Here is an 8673-nt window from a genome sequence, read left to right on the forward strand (position 1 = left end):
ACCCACTTAAAGCCAGATGCACAAAGTGGTGCATATGTTTAGAGTTTACTTGCAGTGGCAAGAGGCCCTGGTACAATCATACTTTGTCTTTCTTTTTCATAGCAAATACAATTAAAAAAAAAAAAAACAGTAGTGAAAAGGTCCTATTTCCATGACAATATAATGCACTGTCTTCTCTCCGTGCTTCAGGCATTCCCCATGTAAGGTAGACGCTTGGTGTAGTCAGCTCCATGTTGCTGGGCTGAACTTTCAAACCAAACAATTTATGGAAGGAAGGATTTATTTCAGCTCACAGATCTCACAGGGAAGTTTTATCGATGGTTGAAGAAGCTAGCTTCCACTCATCAATCCAAGCAGAGAGAGACACTAAACAGCACCAGAGGGAAGCACAAAACCAGGGGCAAAAACAGCAGGAACCCAGGCAGACCCCAGACTGCTCTGCATACCTTTGGGCTAGAAGTAAGGTCCACCCCCTGTGACATCTTAGGGCAGCACTCCAGGATCCCTCTAAGGATAACCTCCTCCAGGCCGGCTGCTGGAAGTCCAAGTTTTAATAAAACACCCGAGTCTACTCAATACCACAAATCTCTTAGGGCCTAATGTACATAGTACTCATCATGGATGCTCAACTCTTGATTAGATTTGTTCTAAAATCACTTCTACTGAAGCATGCACAAAGCCCCGGGTGTGACCACAGGCAACACTGCGTCTCCGTTACACACCCCCATAACAAGGGGATCAGAAGTTCAGTGTCATCCTTGGCTATATAGGGAGTTTGAGGCCAGACGCATGAGCAAAAAAGCAATCATGATCATTTTAAAATAATAGAAATCAGCTATATCATCAGCTCAAATAAGACCTAGGAAAGAAAAATGTGAGTGAAAGTACTTTCAGAACTATTTAGAAGTATGAAAACAAAATTTCATGTGAAATATGAATGTATAGCAGATTCTCAGATTCTTGAGACATTAGGACTGCAAACCATACTGCTTTTCCAGGTGTTCTTTTTTTTTTTTTTTTTTTTTTAATAAAAAGACAGTGTTGCCGGGCGTGGTGGCGCACGCCTTTAATCCCAGCACTCGGGAGGCAGAGGTAGGAGGATCGCTGTGAGTTCGAGGGCACCCTGAGACTCCATAGTGAATCCCAGGTCAGCCTGGGCTAGAGTGAGACCCTACCTTGAAAAACAAAAACAAAAATAAAAAAATAAAAAAAAAAAGACAGTGCTGACACCAGAGGGGACTGGAAGAAAACATCTTGCTCCTTCCTGTTTGCTTCCTCTTTAATAATCTTTTCTCTACCTTATAGAAGCTTAAAAAAAAAAAAAAAAGAAGAGAAAACATTTTTTTTCCATTTAAATATTTGCTTAAGAAACAGTTTGCTAGTTGATTGCAATCTGTAATACACTTGGTAACATTCAGAAACATCACAACAATGGTTTTTCTGATTGGTTTGTTGTCTTAAAATTTTTCAAGGCATTCGCAGGTTTTTTTCTTAGGTGGGCTCTAGTTTAGAATATTTAGATTTGTGTACGTAGAAGCCAGGAAACTAGAAAGGGGCTTGGCGGGGAGAGGGGCCTGGAAGGGAGATGGCAAGGGAAGGGTTAAGGCCTGGTAGAGTATCTGAAATAAGCACAGCTCTTTTTCCAGGAACTTTAGTTCACGTCATTATCTAGCTAAACTCGTTCTTTTATCTTTTCATCCTGGCCTTTGTCATAATAACATTGTCAGACTTGAACCTGGACGTTTCTGGAGTAAAGTTGCTCAGAGTTATTCCCTGTCCATTTCCTTATTCAGTAGAAAGATCTGTCTGTGTGAGGCACTTTACAAGTCCCATGAACACTGGTGAATTCTTTTTTTTTTTTTTTTTTTTTGAGAAAGGAAAGAAGGGGCTTTATTTTATACACACTTCAGTAAAAATTAACACTGGTGAATTCTATCTTTGGTGAACAAATTAGTTTTCAAATTAAATGAAAATAATATTATTTTATCTTATTGAAGAAATTGTTGGGGATAAGTATCTTAGTGGTAGAATGCTTAGCTGGCACAATATTACAAAACCCAATTATTAAAAAGCCCAATATTACAAAACCAAATTAAAAGTTAAATTTCGTAAATTAAAAAAAAAAAAAAAAAAGGAAAAACCTTAGGCCTGGAAAAAAAAAAAAAAAAAAGCTTCTATTCCATGAAGACAAGGTCAATAGGCCAAGACCAAACTAGGAGGTGAAGATACTTATTTTTAGTTTTTCGAGGTAGGGTCTCACTCTAGCCCAGGCTGACCTGGAATTTGCTATGTAGTCTCAGGTGGCCTCGAACTAACAGTGATCCTCCTACTTCTGCCTCCCGAGTGCTGGGATTAAAGGCGCGCGCCACGCCCAGCTTCTTCAGTTTCTTTTTAACATGCAGATAGAAGTCTACTGTTCACATTTGAGTCCTTATACAGCTTATGATAAGAAATAACAGGGCTTGAGGGATGACATAGTGGTTAAGGTATTTGCCTGCAAAGTCAAAGGACCTAGATTTGATTCCCCAGGATCCACATAAGCCAGATGTACAAGGTGGCACATGTGTCTGGAGTTTATTTGCAGTGGCTGGAGACCCTGACATGCCCATTCTCAATCTCTCTCTCCCTCTCTCTTTCTTCTCTTCTCTCCTCTTCTCTCTCTCTCTCTTTCAAAGAAAAAAGAAAAAACAAATGTGGGCTGGAGAGATGGCTCAGCAGTTAAGGCACTTGCCTGCAAAGCCCAAAGACCCAGGTTCTATTCCCCAGTACCCATGTAAAACCAGACGCACAAGGTGGCACATGTACCTGGAGTTCCTTTGCAGTGGCTAGAGGCCCTGGCATGCCCATTCTCCATTTGTCTATCTGCCTCTCTCTTTCTTAAATAAATAAATAAACAAATAAAATTCTTTCTAAAATAAGAAATGATAAAAGACCATTTTAAAGTTCTAGTGGCTTTGGTATTGCGATTAGTGAACAATTTTACTCCCATAGGTAAATAAATACTATGAAGCAGAGCATAAGTGTATTTATCTGTAGCACTTGGAAGGTGGAGGCAAGAGGACCAGAAGTTTAAGGTCATCACTGGCTACATAGTGAGTTTGAGACCAATCTGGGCTAGAGACTCTATCTCAGAACAAATAAACAAACAAAAAAGCATAAGCAAATAAAGTTAACAGTAATGATGTGGAAAGAACTAAGTGGAATTATAGTTCATAAAATAATTTTCAAAGTTGAAAGAAATCTTTGAAATGATCTAGCAAAGTGGTTTTACCTTCTTTTGCTTCTATCAATAGTATAGCTAATGTCAAGAGCTCATGTAGGTTGTGGTTGGGGGATTGTTTTTGTTTTTGTTTTGTTTTATAAAAAACAAAATGTTTTTCTCTAATGTACTGAAAAGTAAAAGCAGTTAAGAACCGGGCGTGGTGGCGCACACCTTTAATCTCAGCACTTGGGAGGCAGAGGTAGGAGGAGCGCCACGAGTTCGAGGCCACCCTGAGACTAATTCCTGGTCAGCCTGGGCTACAGGGAGACCCTACCTTGGAAAGGAAAAAAACAAAACAAAACAAAGCAAAAAAACAGAGCTGGAGTGAGCAGGAAAACAGGACGTTCAAGACTGGGAGACGAAAGAGGTCTTTCTGCCTTGTCTCTCTAAGCACTAACAACTACCATTTCAACTAGAGGGCTAAATTTAACTCCCAACTACCCCTGTCCAAAATCCAGAACAAGTCTTTGCATATTACGGGAGAAAAATCTACATTAGCCATGGTCTTGATACTGGTGCCATGGCCATAGACCCAAATTTTGGGGGTCCCCATGGACCAAGCTTAGCCACTTGCCCCAGTTGACGAATTGATACAAAGTAGCTGGGAGGTAGTACGGTTTACATTCACCATCATCACTGTGATAATAACCATAATGAGGAGGCACAAAGGAAGCAGCCTTGGCGTTGGGGTTGGCAAGAGCTTGGGAAGGACATAGAGAAGGAGCAGGTCAGGCTGTGTCACCTCGATCAACGACTTGGGTCAGCCACGTGGCACCTTGTCGGTAACCCAGCTGCGGCTACCTGGGAATGGTTTTGACTCTTGAAACGGATGCTTTAAAAATATATATTTTATTTATTTGAGAGAAAGAGAGGCGGATAGAGGAATGGACACACCAAAGCCTCTAGCCACTGAAAACTGGAGACACCTGTCTGTATCGACTATCTTGTGCATCTGGCTGCCGTGGGTTCTGGGGAATTGAACCTGGGTCCTTTGGCTTTGCAGGCAAGCGCCTTAACCGCTAAGCCATCTCTCCAGGCCCCATTGAAAGAGACTTTTATTCATCAGACCTGTTGTTGCTGGCATCCAAGGTGGCTACAGGAAAGAAAGATTCAGAGAATACTTCATAAAGGCAAGATGGAGGAAGAACAACTGCCTTCAGGTTTCTGACAGTGACCGCAGAAGACTCGGCACTCTACCAACTCTGGAATAGAGACTCTAGAAAATTCTATCAAAATTTGAGACTTGGGCTGGAGAGATGCCTTAGCGGTTAAGGCACTTGTCTGCAAAGGCAGAAGGACCCCGGTTTGAAACCCCAGGACCCACGTAAGCCAGATACACAAGAGGGTGCATGCATCTGGAGTTCATTTGCAGTGGCTGGAAGCCCTGGCTCGCCCACTGTCTCCCTCTCTCTCTTTTTCCTCTCTCAAATAAATAAATAAAAATTAAAAATAAAATAAAATGTTTTTTAAAAATTTGAGAATCAAGAAGTGGCTGGGTAATTATCGCATATCATCTTGAGTTACGGATGCTGTAAATGCTGGAAAGCTGGTCACTGACAATCTGTCCATCTTGATGTCCCTGCAAATCTTGAACCTGTCTTTGTTAAGTGTCTTTCTTCCACTGTGAAGGGAGAAGGACCAGTTTTCGAGGCGCACTCCTTAAATGCAGCATTGACCTGGAATATGGTTCAAACTTAAGGCTCAAAAGACAACTGTAAGCTGAAGGCAGAGATGGTGAGTTTTTATCCTGCTTTTAGTTACCCAACAGACAGCTACAGGCCCAAAAGAAGAGTCTGTGCTTGTGACAAAGGTAGCCTGTAAATTCCCATTACAATTTTGCAACAGTGAGAGCAATTATTTATCATATCTTAATGTATATTCACAGGAGTGCTAATGTAGACCACCTGCTTGTAGCCTCGGCTAGCAAACTCAATATAAAAATGTACGAACCATCTTGGATTTAGAGATATATTGAAAGTAAAAGTTAAAAGGTTATGTTGTACTTGCGGGTGAAATTATGACATCAATCCTTCATTATTTCATATATGTGTCTTCTGTTTTGGTTTACAAGTTAAGTTGACATAGTTTGACAGAAAAACAATTTTTTAAAAAAAATTTGTTTATTTTTATTTATTTATTTGAAAGCGTCAGACAGAGAAAGAAAGAGGCAGAGAGAGAAAGAGAGAGAGAGAGAGAATGGGCGCACCAGGGCCTCCAGCCACTGCAAATGAACTCCAGACGCGCGCACCCCCTTGTGCATCTGGCTAATGTGGATCCTGGGGAATCGAGCCTTGAACCAGGGTCCTTACGCATCACAGGGAAGCACTTAACCACTAAACCATCTCTCCAGCCCAGAAAAACAATTTTAATTGCATGTATTTGTCTATGTATCTATCTATATTAATCATATATGTTTTATGTATATATATATATATATACACACATATACATATATATCTATATCTATCTATCTAACTATATATATGTATGTGTGTGTATATATATATATATATATATATATATATATATATATATATATGACAGAGTTCTACCAAAATATGGGACTAAAGGAAACAGCCAGATGCTACTGACATGCTGAATTTTAGAAAGGATGGGATCTTTGGCTTCTGTAAAGAGGTGGAGGCAAAATATAGGAAGGGTTTGAGAGGAAATGTACAATTTATACGTTGCTTTGTCATGCATTTAAGAGTACCTGTGATAAAAGTTATGTCCAGGAGATGTTTTTTTTTTTCTCCTGATACAGATACCTTTCTTTTGTAATGCAAATTTCCTTAACTAAAAGAGTAAACACATATCTTATTTTAAGCAGCTGAGGTCAAGACCAAATTCTCAATTCCCTTTTAGACAAAAATAATTAATATGCCAAAGCAGCATATTTTAGAGTAGGCTTGTTCTAAATCCCTTTGTATGCATGTACATGCAAATTTTTATTTCAACCTTTTATTGGGAAAATACAAACATCTTGTGAAACCACATAGCTTTTAAACATGACATTTAAAAAAAAAAAGAAGGAAAAGTGATTTGTTAAAATTCTTCATATTATATCGTTTGCTTTACCTTATTTATTTTTGTTTATTAGAAAAATGAATTTTGTATTTCAACTACCAAATCCTTGAGGATTGCAACACATTTAAATGAAAAGGAATCTTATGTAAATGCACCACTTTGAGGCTGGAAAAGGAGATGATTTTCTATCCTGCTCAGCTAGCAATGTCCTATTGAGAAAAAGATTCCTCAAAATGCTAAGGCAAGTGTTTAGAATGAAAACTCAGCCAGCATGGAGTGGAGAGCCAGGAAGGCTGTATCTGAAAGGCTTTATTTCCTGGGGCAAACTGCGTCTTTGAACTTAATAAGAGGGAAGCGCAGTCTACAACTTAGATAAAGGGACTGCATTGTGTCCCTTCAACACAGAGAGTGCATTTGTGTACGACCACAATTTAGTAAGAATTTAATTGCCCAGATATCAAGCCTTTCCCATTTTTCCATTTCTTTTCTGAATCTGTTGACTGCAATGGTCCCAATGGCCAGTGGTTATCTTGCCTTCACCCTTTAGAGGTGGTCACAACAGGCTGGCATAATTTTTCATTTAATACTCTTCTTGGCACAATTCCACATGCCCTTGGTTTGCTTTTGAAAGCACGGCACTGTGGCCCTGTTACAATGTGTTACTCTTGCTAAAAAAAAAAAAAAAAAGAGAGAGATAAGCATTTTACTTTAAATTGGTTGTAAATTGTATGGTGTGAGCAGAGCCTATTTCATCTTAATCCATGTTAAAATGTAAAATTAAGTCTAGGCCACTTTCAAATCTCCCAGAATGAGTTTCTTTATTATAAAACCTCTTTCATTTTTAATGCTGCTCTTTTCTCCCAATACATATTAGTCAGCTGGCTATGTGGAGAGAAAAAAAAAAATAATGACGGATAGGGAAGTTTTTAAGTTTGGATCAGTATGCTGGATCATGGATAACTCAGATAATACAGGAAAATTACTCAAACAGCTTTCTTTTAAAAAAAAGAAGAAGAAGAAGAAAAAGAAGAAGAAGCCTAACAGGGTATTTCAAGGATTTGAATAATCATGCTCTTTCAGTGAGTGCCATCCACCTCCCCCGACTCCTGCCCTTGACAAATTGTCATCATCTCTATCAAACTCAATTTGAAATGATTTCCTTCCTCAAAACTCCTACAGAAAATTTTGATATATATTTGTTTGTTGAAGCAAGCACTCACTATAGCCCAGGCTAAACCGGAACTCACTTTGTAGCCCAGGCTGGCCTCCAACTCATGGTCCTCTTACCTCAGCTTCCCAAGCACTGGGAATGTGACAGAGGTCACACCCCCCCTTTTTTAAAGTTGCTTCTTTTTTAAATTTTTTAGAGAGAGAAAATTGGTATGCCATGGCCTCAGCCACTACAATCGAACTCCAGACACTTGCACCACCTAGTGGTCATGTGTGACCTTGCGCTGGCCTCACCGCGTGTGTCTGGCTGTACATGGGATCTGGAGAGTCGAACATGGGTCCTTAGGCTTCACAGGTAAGTGCTGTAACTGCTAAGCCATCTCTCCAGACCCACGGCCCTAGTTAAAGTGTGGGATAAACTACAGTGACTTCTATTCAAGTCTTAAGATTTTTTAAAATTTTTTTATTTATTTGAAGGTGACAGAGAGAGAAAGAGGCAGATATATATAGAGAGAATGGGCACGCCAGGGCCTCCAGCCACTGCAAGCGAACTCCAGACGCGTGCGCCCCCTTGTGCATCTGGCTTATGTGGGTCCTGGGGAATCAAGCCTCGAACCGGGGTCCTTAGGCTTCACAGGCAAGCGCTTAACTGCTAAGCCATCTCTCCAGCCCTTATTTTTTTTTTGAATGTGTGTGTTAGAGGGTAGAAGGAACCCACACAGCCTAAGAAACAGTTTATCTTTCAGCTGTTTGCAAGGTGTTTTCAATCCCCCCATTGTAAATATGGTAGGGTCTGAAATGTCCTCCCGGGTTACCAGAGTAAGTTCAGATTTAGGGCTTCCATATCTTATCTGTCCTGACCCCATTTTCCTGGGATCTGAGGGTTTTTCCAGAGACGTGAGACAGTATTAGGTAAAATGAAGCAGTACTAACCAAAATGCACTAGGTTGTCACCCTAAAATTCAACTTGTTGCCAGTCTTTTCCTATAGAAGTATTATTTGCACACAGTAAAAATCCATCCTTGAAAGCACATAGTTCAGTGAGTGGCAAACGCATAGTTGTATAGCTACTCACCAAAGTACTCTCATCAGGTTGTGCCCGTTTTCATCAACCCAATCTCCTGCCAACCTGCAGATGCTAATAAAAGTTCTGTTCCTATAGTTTTGTGCTGGGATTCAAACACCTGCCTTGCTACTGGGACAGTGTTGATCTC

This window comes from Jaculus jaculus, chromosome 18 (genome assembly GCF_020740685.1).
Source record: "Jaculus jaculus isolate mJacJac1 chromosome 18, mJacJac1.mat.Y.cur, whole genome shotgun sequence".
Taxonomy (NCBI): domain Eukaryota; kingdom Metazoa; phylum Chordata; class Mammalia; order Rodentia; family Dipodidae; genus Jaculus; species Jaculus jaculus.